We start from the raw sequence: 15,564 nt of genomic DNA, 5'->3' as shown, positions 1-15,564 counted from the left end.
CGCATCAGCACTGCACATGGGCCAGCTCCACACGGGTCAAGGAGGCCCGGGGCTTGAACCGCAGATCCCCCATGTGGTAGACCGACGCCCTAACCACTGGGCCAAAGTCATTTATCTTCATTCTAATCTTTGTAATTTTCTTTCTTCTGCTTGCTTAGCATTTAGTTTACTCTTCTTTTCCTGGATTTTCCAGTTTTGAAGTTCAGTTTTTGATTTGTAATCTTTCTTCTGCTTTAACGAAAGCATTTCGAAAGATAAATTGCCCTCACAGTACTAATTTTGCTGCATCCAGTAAGTTTTATGTACTGGATTTTCATTTTCATTTTTCACAATGTATTTCCAAATTTTTCCTCTGATTTTTTCTTTAATGTTAAGGTTGAGATTATGATGTTTAATGTATCTGAGAATTTTCCAGTGTTGTCCCATTGTTATTGATATCTAGACTCATTCTGATGATGTTGGGGAATATATATTATATGACTTCAATAATTTTGTTATATCCTGGATAATGATGTAGGTGTACTTTAGAAGAATGTGTATTCTGTTTTTGCTGACTGAAGTGTTATACATATATTTATGTATGTATATATACACATATATATTATGTTTAATTTGTTTAGGGTATCATTCAAATCTTGTGCTTTCTTATTGTTCTACTGACTAGATATTCTATCCATTATTATCAGTGGTATGTTAAAGTCTCCTATGATTAAGAAAGAACCACAATTTATCCTTTCAAATCCATCAGTATTTACTTCATATATTTTATATACTTTATATATTTTGAAGGCTCTGCTGTTGGTGCATATATATTTTTAACTCTAACATCTTTCTGTTGAATTGTTCCCTTTATCAGTATATAATGACCATCTTTTCCCTTATAATTGTTTTTTACTTAAAATCTATTTTGTTGGATAGTACTACAGACAGTTCTCTTTGGGTTGCTATTTGCATGGTATATTTTTCCATCCTTTCCCTACAACCTACTTGTATCTTTGAATTTAACATGAATCTCTTGCAGACAGCATGTGGTTGATTCACAGTTTTTAAAAATCAAATCTGACAATCTCTGCCTTTTTATTGGTGAGTTTAACCATTTGCATTTAATATCATCACTGAGAATAAAGGAATTTCTTCTGCTATTTTGCTATGAAGACTTTGTAAGTTTTATACTTTTATGCACATTCATTCATCTTTTAATATCTGCTTGTGTATTTACTCAATATTTTGTGTTGGACCCTATTGAATGCATTCTCTTTTCTATCAGGATTTGTTTTCTTTTTTTAAATCTCTTTTCCTTGTGAGTACCATGCAGTAAAACTTTAACATCTTTAATATATTACTATCATATTTTTTGGTACCCACTTGACTTCACGTACTCCTTTCCATACCCCACTGTTCACTGACCTATTCTACTTTTTGGCACTTAGATCTTTGTATCATATATGTTCAAAGACAAAGATTTATCTTTAATCTTATGCATATGAGTTTTAGCACATATAAGCAGTTAGAACTTGAGTAACAAAACATACCATACAACACCACTGATTATAATTACTCAAAAGGCCTAAGGTCTTTATTTCTTTATGCTGCTTAGAAACTTTGTCTTGTGTCCTTTCCATTCAGTCCGAAGCAATAGCTTAAGCATTACTTATAGGACAGGTTGAGTGGTGATAAACTCTTTCAATTTTTGTTTATCAGTAAATGTCTTAATCTGTCTCTCATTTTTAAAAGAATGTCTTTTTGGATATAAAAATTTGTTTGGCAGTTGTTTTCTTTCAGCACATTATGTATTTCAATCCAGTGTCTTCTTGCTGACATGGTCTCTTATAAGTACTTGACACTCAATCTAATTGGGACTCCTTTTTTCATAACATGTTGCTTATTCTCACATCATTCAGAATTCACTCCTTGTCCTAGCTTTTAACATTATATAGATTTTGGGTTGTATTGTCCTAGTGTTTATGGTGATTGTTTTCCTCTGGGCTACTTGATTGTGCATAATCATGCATTTTGCTAAGTTTGAGATATTCTATCAGTTTTTTTGTTGTTGTTGTTACTATTCTTTCTGCTACTTTCTTTTTTCTCCTTTTGGATCTTACATTGTTTAAGTTTGCTAGGGGCTGCCAATGCAAAAACCTTGAAATAGATTTGGCTTTTATAATGGGAATTTTAAAAGGTAAATTTTACAGTTCCAAGTCTGTGAAAGTACCTTAATTGATGCATAATCAGAGATGCTCTCTTACCAAACTTTGGCTGCTGGCAGATGCTGGGATCCTGACACATGGCAAGGCAAAATGGTGGTCTACCGTTATTTTCTCCATGAGGCTCACCTTTTCACCAAGCTCAGCTGTGTGTGATCAAGCATATAACTCATCTCTTGCTAGGTTTTTTCTCTTCAGCTTTGGCTAACCTACTGATTCCAGTCTTCACCCTCTCTCTCAGCATTTTGTGGTTTCTCTTTCTGTGGTTGTAGGTGATTCTGGAGTCCTCTCTGACATGGCAGGTAAAATTGCAGCTATTTCTTCATGTGTCTTTGCCTATTTCTCCCATTTATAAAGGTTTCCAGCAAGAAGACCAAGACCCACCCTTGTTCAGGACTCAGAAACTACCCAAACCAAAGGCCCCCAACTGAATTCAATTCAGTCAAAATGTCCCACAATATAGTCAATGGCCCTTAACTGAAGTGATCTAATCGAAGTGATTTAATCTAAAGTTTTCTTAACTAAATCTAACCCAAAGTACTCAACACATACAATAGGATTACAGGCACAGGAGTGGGTTTTCTTTAAGAAGAGGATATTCTTTGTCCCACAAAAGACTCAAACCAGAATATTCCATCCTCTGGACCTCAAAATATATGTTCTTTCCATAAGCAAAATGCATTTTTTATATTACAATATTCCACAAAGTCTTAAATCATTTCAGTAGCAATGCTAAGTACAAATCATATAAAAATTGGTTATAATCATACAGTCTGTCTTGGGGGAAAATTATCCTCTGGTGGCTCTAGACCTGTGAAAATTAGAAAAAGTTATCTGCTTCCAATATATAAAGAAGGAACAGTCATAACAAAAACATTTCCATTACCATAGGGAGAAATTGGAATGTAAACATGGTCCTAAACCTTTCAAAAAATATGCAGAATCACACTATTTTAGATTTCAATGTCTAAGAATCATTTGGAGAATGATAATTTCTTCTCAAAGATTGGAGGAGGTTTCCCATACCTTTCAAGTACTCACCCTCTGGCCATCTCAGTTTCACACTCATGAAGCAACTGGGTGGTGAATGAGCTCTATGAATGTTGCAAGAACCTGCAAGAATGTTGGGGTGAGAGTCACTCTCTCCTCAATCTCTGGGGAGATCAACTCTTTAGCATAGTTTGGTGGCAGCCACACCCTCCACAGTCTTTGGGGCTGAGGCCCAAATCTTTCAGAAGAGTGGGCTGGCAAACTAAATCCCCCGTAACATTCCTGGAATGTACTCAATCCTCTCTGGAGTCTGGTGTGACAATACTACTCAGAGTAATGGAGCAGAAGGCTCACCAATTTTAAATGCCAGGGAAAATTCACCATTTTTCCACACATGGTTGGATTTCTCTCTTGGTGCAAGAAGATGTCTTAAGACAAGAATTTGACTTCCACAGTTTTCACCTTGAAGTTATTTTTTCCTTTAGTCACCCTCTTTTTCTCCCTCTTAATACAGATTGACTGTGCTTTTGTCCATAGAGAACTCAGAAAACCTTGTTAGTGCAGCATACAGGAAACCATGGTCCATTTCATCACATAGTAAGGTCTTCCATAGATCCTTTCTGGTTAACTGAATTTCCATTCTGTTCCTTTGTTTCCTTGTAATCTTTCCTTGCACACTGTCCATAATTAAAATTTTAAAGTATTAAATATGTCCTAATCCCCTTTATTTTCAGAGAATCTTGATAAGTGTAGTCTACTATGTGCAAAATGAAAAGAAGAAAAGTTTGAAAAGCTGTGCCTGACAACGTTATAAAGAAATTTCACAAAATCAATCTGTAATATTGTTGTTTTTGCCCTACATAAATTTTCCACAAATGTGTAGGTCCCTCAATTTTGTTTCAATAGTCAATTTTTCTATCTCTTAAATAATACAACATTGTCTCACTTACTGTAAATTTTAAATTCATGGAAAGCAAATCATCTCTCTTTTTCCCTTGTTTTCTTTTTCCTCAAATATTTTGTCACTTCCTCTTCACTATAGATATTGGAATTGATGTCAACTTTCTCATGAAAAATTGAATGGTAACTCATTTTGGGAGTTCATTTAGAAATGCATTCTTTATGTGGATCAATTTTGAAAGAAATGGCATCTTTATGATATCTGATCATCTATGAATATAGTACAATCCTCCAGTTATTTAAATTATCACTAATAGCTTATAAATTAAAATTTCCTTACTATTAAAATGGTGTTTTCATAAAATTGCATTAATAACTCTTAGCAGTATTTTGAAACTTTTGATTTTTGTATTTTGACTTCATATCCAAAACATTTCTAAGAAATCATCAAAAGTAAAATATTTTACTGCTTAAATTTTGGAGTTTTCTGCATTTATTATAGTGCCATCTGTGAAAAAAGAAGATAACTTAGTCCCTTTTTTCAATTTATTTTGCTTTTATTCATTTTTAAAATTTCTTCTACTGATTATGCTTTGCAATGTAATGTTGAAGAGTAGTTATAATAACTGAAGATCTTTCTTTTTTCTGCTCTTTGATGATCTATCCAATAAACAGATACTTTTGGAAATCTTGTCATGCATATTCCTAAGCAGGTTCAAGAAGTTCCACTCCTTGGTCTTACTGATATTCTATTCATGAACTATTGTGGTTAGTTATCAAGAAAATGTGGCATTGGTGTGGAAAAAGTGGCCATGGTGGCTGCTGGGTGTGGGCAATGGGAGGAGGAGATGAGATGTGGAGGCACTTTTGGGACTTGGTGTTGTCCTAGGTAGTGCTGCAGGGACAATTACCGAACACTGTAGATCCTCCCATGGCCCACTGGTTGGCATGTAGGAGAGTATGGGTTATGGTGTGGACCATTGACCATGAGGTGCAGCGATGCCCAGAGATGTACTCACCAAATGCAATGGATCTGTTATGATGATGGGGGAGAGTGTTGCCGTGGGGGGAGTGGTGGGGTGGAGGCGGTGGGGGTGAATGGTGACCTCATATTTTCTGAATGTAATATTTTTTTAAAAATGAATTAAAAAAAGAGAAGTTCCACTCTTTTCTTAATTTTCCATTAAAATTAGTTGGGATTATTCCAATTTCCCTTAAAAGGGAGTATTTTGTGCATGATTGGAATTGACTGTTATTGGAAAGTTTGTTTGGTTTACTGTTAAAATTTTCTGGGTCTGATATCTTTTTTGTTCATACATTTAAAAATAATGACGTAAAGTAGATAAGCCTTTGAAAATTTTGTGATATATTTTATATGAAGTAAAGAACACAGAATATATATTTAGATCATAAGAATAAATGACATAGTGGCTCCCAGTGGGGGAGGATAGACTAGTGGGTGAAGCCCTCAGCATTTTTGCAAATATCTTTGCATTTTGTCCTTCTAGCAGTGAAGCTAGGGTGTCACTGTGGACACTGAGGGGAGGGGAGAGAAAAATAAAATAGAAGAGAGGGTAACTGGGGGACAATGGAAGTGTTCTGCATGATTGTGCAATGATGGATACAGGCCATGTTAAAATTTCACCAAAAATTTATAAAAGTGTGTAGACTAAAATGTAAACAAAATTGTAAACCATACTGTAATCATGGATACTGGCTATGTTTAAATATTTGTATATCAGTTGTAGCAAATATAACAACCAGATATAAAAAGATCATTGCTGGGGAACGGGGAAATGGGGGAGGATGTCGGATATATGGGAGTCCCCTATATTCTATATGTGACTTTACTGTGGTCTAAAACATTTTTGAAGAAATAATTTAAAAATATGAAAAGATATAAGACAATGACGAAGAAAAGGAAGAGATTGCCTGCCTTGCCACTGTATATAGAGGGCAACACCTATTACAGTGATGAAAGGCAAAATGTAAAATTAAAATTATGATATATTTTTAATACTCCAATTTATTCTTCATTTTATTTTAGTTTTTCAAATTATTATGTATTTTACTTCTAATTCTTAAACCTCTCATAACTACTTAATTTTTCTATTAATTGAATTTGGCAATATATTAGATTTTAGGTTTGAAGAAATTTTGGATCACAGAGGAGTTCAACTATGAGGAGGAGCATTGTTCTGGGGAGTCATTGATAGGGAATACATGGGAGAGAAGGAGTTCACCAGGGCATACATATAAGGTAAATTGACATGGTTGAATATTCATTAGGTATTGACATAGTAGGTAGAGCTTCAAATGACAACTGAGGGAGTGGTGAGTTCACATCATGGAGAGCTCTGTCATGTTCCCCAATGGAACAGCAACAATCTCGCAAGTGCAAGGGCAAAGACCAGTGAAGGATGGTCCAGTGATGGGCCCTGGATACTGATGGCTATGCTTATGAGCCTGTGTGCATGAAATTTTAACTTGGCCTAGAACTGCAGGGAAGAGTTACTTCCTGAGAGGCTCCATTTTGCTCAAATGTGGCCACTCTCTAAGCCAACCTCAGAATACCAATGATTTACCATCCCCACAGCATAGGACATGACTCCTAGGGATGAGCCCCCATGGTGCTGAGGGATTACTGCCAAGCACCAGCTAGTGATGCAACTTGAAATAGAACTTGAATAAAAGGGGGAAATGGTAAAGACAGAAGAGTTTATATGGCTAAGAGACTTCAAAACGAGTCAGGAGGTGATCAGAGTGCTTGCGCTTATGTATGTCTCAGCAGCACCTCAGAGATAATCAAAATAGATACAACCTCATGTAGTAGTGTTCCTGAGGCCCCAGAAACACCCAGGTCCTACAGTCATGGCAGATAGCTCTGGAGTTCAGTGTCTTGCCAGTGGACGGACCCTACTTTGGAATTTGTGCTCCTGAGTGTGATGGAGTTGGACTCAGATGTAACTTCTCTACATATGCCTCTTCTGTCCCTTTTATTGAACCTGTACTTGGCACTGAGGTTGCTATATGCCCAGGACTTTTATCTCTGAACTAAATACATGCCAGTTGGGCCCTGAGCCTCAGCAAAGCTGCAACACCTCCTCTCCTGTTCACGGGACCTACCCAGGCCAGCTTACAAGAAGGTGAGGATGGTTAACCACCACACCAGGTAACCTAGAGAGTCTACAACTGCAAGCAGAAGAATCCTACTCATCTCCCATGTGGGATCTAAGCCACTTCTAAATATAGAGGTGGACACAGGGCCCACTTGATGGAATAGAGGAGAGTATGGGCCATGATGTGAACCAATGTATATGAGGTGCAGAGATGCCCAGAGATGTACTTACCGAGTCCAGTGGATGTGTCATGATGATGGGAACGAGTGTTGTTGGGGGGGGGGAGAGGGGGAGTGGGGGGGTGGGGTTGAATGGGACCTCACATATATATTTTTAATGTAATATTATTACAAAGTCAATAAAAAATAAAAAAATTATTAAAAAAAAAAAAAGAAAAAAAAATAAATAAATATAGAGGTGGAGTGTGCATCACCATCCCAGGGTCTTCAGGATGGAGAAATAGAATATAGATTAGAGTAGACTTCCTGGTGTTCTATAGAATTGTTGTGACTCAAGTAATGGAAGAAATTTTATCACTGATTTGGAGACAGAGGCTGTGGGAGTTGCTGAAGGCAGGGAGAAGGAAAACGAGGAGTGATATGGGGACATTTGTGGGAATTGCAGTTGTCCTGATATTGCAGGGGCAGTTGCAGGACATGATATATCCTGCCTTAAACGACTGAAAGGACTTGGGGAGAGTGTAAACTACAATGTAAAGTATAATCCATGTGGTGTAACTGTGATCCAAAATGTATTCATCAAATGCAATAATGTACCACAGTAATGAAACATATTTTTGTTGTGGGAGGAGTGGGTGTTTTGTGGCGTGGGGTATATGGGAACCTGTTATATTTTTTTAATGTAACATTATGTGTTATCTATGCAACTTTAAAGAGAGAGAAAATATCTATGGGTAGATTATTAGCCTATAACATCTGAAGATTCCTCAATTGTGAAATGGTTTGCTAATTTGTTAGGAGTGTTGAGAGATCCAATGAATTCTTTAGTAAAATTATTCCTATCTAATACATATTTATTAAATAAAGCAAAAGAATAATTATAAATATACTTTCATGTGCCCTATACCCAGAATGATAAATAGAACATAGGCTACACTAAAAAATTACAAGAGTATATTCAAATTTAGCAGATAATACAAAAAAAATTCCAATGTTTATATCCATTTGAATTTGCACAGCAGTTTATGAAAAAGATCACAGCACATCTTCATCATCAACTCGTAAGTCAAAGCTTTAAAACTTAGTCATAATCTTGCCTTTCAAATATGTATTTTTAATCCACCTTAAGGTGAATTTTGCCCATAGTGTAATATAAGGGTCTAATTTCACTCTTATTATTGAATATAGATACTTAATTGCCATGCACCATTTATTAAAAATGGATGCCTTTAAATGGGATTTGCAATATCCTCAGCCATTTTTTGTATATATGTTTATGTGAGCATGTGTGTTGAGATTTACAATTCTGCTCTTTTAGCCAAATTGCTAACATCTGCACAATATCTCATTGCCCTAATGACTATAGCTTTAAAATTATTTTTGCTATATTTTGATAATATTAAAATTATATGATTGTAGAGAGTTTTAACTGCTTGATATTTATAAATAAACAAATTTATAGTTTCCTTTTATATTGATTTTTGATCAAGCAAATTTGTGGACTTTTTTATTTCTAAGTAGATTAATTGTACTATTTGGATTTACTATGTGAGCAATTGTTTTTGGAATTAAATATAATATTCATTCTTTCTTTCTTATACTTACACTTTTTTCTTCTTTCCTTTTTTTGTTGCACTGATTAGGATCTCATGTAGAATGCTGAATACGATTGGCCATAGGAGATATCCTTGTCTTGTTCCCCAACTCAGTGGGAACACTTTCAATCATATAAATTAAGGAAATACTTTCAATGGGATTTTGAGTTGCCTTAATGATATTGCAGGGTCAGATGCTGGACTTTATATATCCTGCCATAACCCACTGAATGTACTGAGGGAGAGTGCGAACTACAGGGTAAACTATTATCTGTGTAGTGCAGCAGTGCCCCAAAACGTGTTCACTGAATGTGATGAGGGTGCCACAATGACAAGGGAGGTTATTGGTGTGGGAGGAGTGGGGTGGGGGGATAGAGGGTATAGAGGAACCTCATACTTTTTAGTGTAACTTTTTGTGATATATATATATCTTCAAAAAATGAAAGTTACAAAAATGATGTGGTGGTAAGTGGGGAGTGGGTTATATGGGAACCTCTTATGATTTTGTTTTTTGTTTTTGTTTTTTAATGTTACATTCATTGTGATCTATTAATTTAAATAAAATACAAAAAATAAAAGTTTTAAAAATATGTCTTCCTCCTCTCAAGTTATTTTTTTGTATATCTACCCTTTATCAGGTAAACATTTTCTTCTCTTTCTAGTTTATCAAATGTTATTTTCATTTGAATTGAGAGGAACATGTAATATTATCCTTTCTCTTTAATATAATATTTGATACTAATTTATTTTCTAATGGTAGCACAATGTAGCATTCATTATGTCAATCCAAATTTTGTCTTTTATAGGTATTGTTAGAATAATTTGTTGGCAATTTTGCTTAAGATATTTCATGTATCCACACATCAATAATTGAAATTCACCTGAAAATTTTCTCAATTTTAATGTTCTAAATGAATTTTTGTGTAAGGTTATTATACTAATTTCAAATTAATTTGGAGGATATTTCCTACATCTCTATTATCTAGGAAAGTTTCTGAAGGATTGGAATTATTTGTTTCCTGAATATTTCTTAGCAGTTATTTGTGAAGTCATGTAAGACTGAAGTATATTATTGGAACTATTTTGACTACTGCTCCTTTAATGGTTAAAGGATTACACAGGCTTTATATTTCTTGATGAATCTGTTTTAATAAGCTATTATTTCTTGGAATTGCCATTCTTATTAATTTTCTAAATATATTTTCAAGAAGTTGTTCATAATAAACACATATTATATTTTTCTCCAAGTTTTAATTATATATCATTTTTTTAACTCACACAAAATTCAATTGTATGATGAACCCCATATTGCCATTACTCACATTTTAAGATTTTGAGAATTTTTCCATCACATTGATATTATTTTTCTTTTCTTTTCTTTCACACCTTTGCTTTTCTATTCTTTATTTCTTTCCTTTTCTAGGATAAATTCCTGACATCATTTCTTCCCTACAAATTTCACTAAGCATCACTAAAAATATACAATTTTATTTACATAATCTTTGTGAGCATGTTAACACCTAACAAAATTAATAATTGTCCCTTGGTTTTACTTAACACTCAGGCAATAATCCCTAATATTCCCCCACATCATATTTTGGTGTATGAACTGCTTTAACTAGGATTCATATTACTTCTGGAGACTTATACTTGATTATACAGACTTTGTCTCTCTTATTTTAAATGGACTTCTCATTTTTTTCCCTGTCATTGACTATTTGAAGAAACATAAGTCATTATTTAGAATGCCTTATATTCCAGATATTTCTATCCTTAATTGTGTTGTTTAACATTTGTATTTATCCCTTACAATTTTTATTTTCTTTATTTTTAAAAGGTAAGTAGATTACATAAATGATACACAGAAAATATAGGGGATTCCCATATGCACCACTCTCTACACCTCCCACACTTTCCCACATTAACAACATTTTTCCTTAGTGTGGTGCATTTGATACAATTGATGAATACATGTTGGAGCATTGCCACTAAGTATGAATTATAGTTTAAATTATAGTTTAATCTCTCACACAACTTGATAAATGATGACAAGATCTATAATGGCCTTTACTGTCATTACAATGCCATTCAGGACAATTCCAATGTCCCTAAAATACCTGCATAATATGCCTAGTTTTCATTCTTCCTCCCCTCAGAACCTCCCGTGGCCACTGCTTCCAAATCAATAACAAAATTTCTTCCACTTCTAAAATAACAATAAGTCTATAGCCGAAAGCTGTATGTCTAGTACATTTTTCATTCCCCAATCCTGAGGATTCTGGGGTTTTGATGCCCACTCTGCTTCTAATTGAAAGGGGGCTTAGATCCCATAAGGCAGATGGATGAAACTATCTTCCTTGTAGGTGTAGACTCCCTGTGCTCCTTGGCATGGTTGTTGTCCATCACCATTTCCTTGTTAGTTGTCCTGGGTGAGTCCAATTAACTGGAGAGTAAGTTTTACAACTCTATTGAGATTCAGAGCCCAACTGGAACATGGAAAGACCAAACATTTAAGTCTCTTGGACATAAACCTATGAACTCTAATACAAACTATAGCTTCAAAAAGAAGGGTCAAAAGAGCCATGTGTATGGAAACCACAACTGAATCCAACTCTGTCACACTGGGGAGCATAAATTCCAAAGTAGGGCCCTCAGACATGGTGCCAATCTCCTTAGGTGTAATCCTGGCCTATAATGTCTGGATGTCTCCAGAGACCTAAGGAATCCCACTATTTTTTGAATTTATTTGTTTTTTTAATGTTACATTAAAAAATATGAGGCTCCCATATATCCCCCACCCCCTCACCCCACTCCTACCCCCATAACAACAACCTCCTCTATCATCATGAGACATTCATTGCATTTGGTGAATACATCTCTGAGCACCGCTGCACCTCATTGTCAATGGTCCACACCATAGCCCGCACTTTCCTACAGTCCAACCAGTGGGCCATGGGAGGACATACAATGTCCGGCAACTGTCCCTGCAGCACCACCCAGGACAACTCCAATCCCCGAAAATGCCCCCACATCACATCTCTGCCTCCCATTTCCTACCCCCACAAGCCACCATGGCCACTTTCTCCACAACAATGCCACATTTTCTTTGATTATTAATCACAATAGTTCATGAATAGAATATCAGTAAGTCCACTCTAATCCATACTCTATTCCTCCATCCTGTGGACCTTAGAATGGTTGTGTCCACTCCACATCTATATCAAGAGGGGGCTTAGATTCCACATGGATGCTGGATGCAATTCTCTTCCTTTCAGTTGTAGGCACTCTTGGCTCCCTGGTATGGTGGTTGACCTTTTCACCTCCATGTTAGCTGAGTGGGGTAAGTCCAATAAATCAGAGTGTAGGTGTTCCAAGTCTGTTGAGGCTTGGGGCCTTGCTATCACCTGGTCATTCCAGAGCTTCAGGTCCCCTGGGTATACATTATACCCCAGCACCAACTACAGTTCTGGCAAAAGTAACAGGAGAGGCTTTTGGATAAAGATCACATCTGAGTACAGCTCCATCACACAGAAACACAAACTCCAAAATAGGGCCAACTGACATGGCACTGAACTCCATCTGCCATGACCATAGAACCTGTGGGTCTCTGTAGCCCTCAGTAGAACAAATACCTGGGGTTCTATCTACTTTATCTGTCTCTGGGACTATGCTCAGTTGTGCCTAAGGGCAACCCCTCTGATAACCTCATAGCTAATTTTGGAGAGGCAATATTTACTTTGGCAGTCAATGAGATCCTGCTGAGATGTGCATGAGGATAAACTTTGGAAAATCCTCCCAAGTCACTTTGAAGTCTCATAGACATATAAACTCATTTGTTTTTACACCTTTCCCCTTTTTGTTCAAGGTCTTTTTCCAGTTGCGTTGCTCATTGGTTCTTTGTACTAATCCTGAATTTGGTTTAGAGAGAGGCCACATTTGAGCAACAAGGGGGCTCTCAGTTGGCAAATCTTAGGCATCCTATAATATTGGTCTGTATCAATATCAAAAGTAAAGGTTCTAAAGTACAGTCATTACTATTAAGGGCCCATCAATGGTCCATCCCTCTTTCCCTAGTCATTGAACCTGTATTCAGGGGATTCTTGCTGTGTTTTTAGAGAATGTAGCACAGCTTCCCAGGATGGGAATTCAGTATTCTTTGGTTATTGTGTGAATCTCCATTCACTGTGAAAATGCCCCATGAACACTTGACTTAATTTATATGCCTTATAGGTATTTCCAAGGTGAACCTTCTCCTATGCGTCACCCATCACTGACACCCAACACCAATAATCCACCCTTGCCACTACTGTAACATTTCTGTGATCCAAAACTTTTTCAAAAATGAAGCCAACAAAATGAGCAAATAAAATAAAGAAAATGAAATAATGATATAATGATAGTTTTAAAAATAAAAGGTAAAATACAATTAAAAATAAAAATTATTTAAAAAAAATAAAAATAAATAATTTTGGCATTATATTTTCCATTACTGTAATATTTGTTGTCGTGTATGTACAGTGACATTTTCTTCCATATATTCCCGCAGTGCCTAATTTTTAACATGTTGTTTTCAAAGATTTAGGTTACAGAGAAATCATGTATACCCATACACCCAATATAGGGGTATCCCATATACCCAACACCTTTTCACTTTTCCCCTTTTCTCTACTAATAACATTTTATGTGTGGTTGGTATGCTTATCACAGTTGATGTACAATCATTGAAGTTTTGCAGAAACCATGATCAATTATTTACATTATATTTTAAATTTTGTATTGTACACTTTCATAAATTTTGACAGAATTTAACATGACTTTTAACCATCATTACAAGATCATACAGAACAGTTTCAATACCCCATAAATGCTCTATGTTCCATCTAATCCTTTTTCCCTTTCCCCTCCTTTCAAGACCCATGGCATCTACCAAATTTCACTCCTTGAATTTCAAGATTCATAGTTACTTGCATCAACATTGAGGGCTTGACATATTAGCCTGTTCTCCCCTATTAGGTGCTGTCTATTCTCTCGAGATACTCCTGCTCCTCATTTGAGAACATAGCAGGACACCCAAGGATGAGAGTTCAACACCTTCCCATTCTTTTTGTGTGTCTCCACCCACTGATGTAATGCACTGACATATAAACATTCACATATTCTCCGGAAGCCTTCCCCAGGGGCACCCTATCCCACATGGCCTCCATATTGAACACCCTAAACCAGTAAATTGTGTATTTGCCAAACAAAAATATTCCCAACGTTTTCGTTTCAACCACATACCTATAAATATCCAGAGTTTAACTACTACCTACAGTCACCCTCCACCCACCTCCATTTTCAGTGTCCCCCATCTACACCCCACACAGGCCAGCACCACTCAACCCAATAGCTTCACTGTCATGCCATCTATCTCATAACTACACCCTTCCACCTTATCATAGATTTTGCCCACAGAGCCATTGGCTTAAAACTCACTACTCCCTTTCAATTCCCTGTATAGCTATTTTCCACAATCTAGCTCTGTGAGTCTGCTCAAATTTTTCTAATTCATATCAGTGAGGTCATGTAATGTTTGTCCTTCATGCCTGGGTAGCTGCACTCAACATAAGTTCTTCACATTTCATCCATGCTATCCTATTTGTTAATACTGCATTCACTCTTACTGCTGAGTAATATTCCATTATACGTATATACCACATTCATCCATTGATGGACATTTGGGTTGTTTCCATCCTTTGGCAATATTGAATAATGCTGCTATGAACACTGGTGTGTATATATCTGTTTGTATTCCTGCTTTCAATTCTTCTAGATATATACATAGTAGTTGGATTGCTGGATCATATGGTCATTCTATAGTTAACCCTCTCAGGAACTACCAAGCTGTCCTTCACAATGGCTTCACCATTCTGTATTCCCACCAACAGTGAATAAGTTTTCCCATTCCTCCACATCCTTTCCAACATTTATAACCATCATTTAAAAAAAATAATCACCAATCTAATGGGTGTAAGATGATATCTCATTTCAGTTTTGATTTGCATTTCCCTATTACCTAGTGAAGTTGAGCACCTTTTCATGTGCTTTTACACAATTTGTATTTCTTCTTTGGAAAAGTGTCTATTCAAATTACGTGCCCATTTATTAAATTGGTATTCTTTTTATTTTCAAGGTTTAGGAGTTCTTCATATGTGATGGATTTTAGGCCTCTATCTGATATAGTTACCAAATACCCTCTCACATTGTGCAGGCTGCCTTTTCACTTTCTTGACAAATTCCTTTAAAGTGAAAAAGTTTTAATTTAGAGATGATCCCATTTGTCTAATTTTTCTTTCATTGCTCATGCTTTGGCTTTAAAATTCATGGAGCCATTTCCAATTACACGAATTGGTAGATGCTTCCCTACATTATTTTCCAAGGTCTTTATGGACTTGGATTATAATTAGATGTTTGGTCCATTTTGAGTTCATTTTTGTATAATGTGTGAGAGAGTTTTCCTCTCTTAATGTTTTGTATATGGATATCTGGTTCTCCAAGCACCATTTGTTAAAGAGGCCTTTCTCTCCCCTTTGAGTGG

This window comes from Dasypus novemcinctus, chromosome X, assembly GCF_030445035.2.
Source record: "Dasypus novemcinctus isolate mDasNov1 chromosome X, mDasNov1.1.hap2, whole genome shotgun sequence".
Taxonomy (NCBI): domain Eukaryota; kingdom Metazoa; phylum Chordata; class Mammalia; order Cingulata; family Dasypodidae; genus Dasypus; species Dasypus novemcinctus.
Note: the sequence above shows the minus strand (reverse complement) of the source record.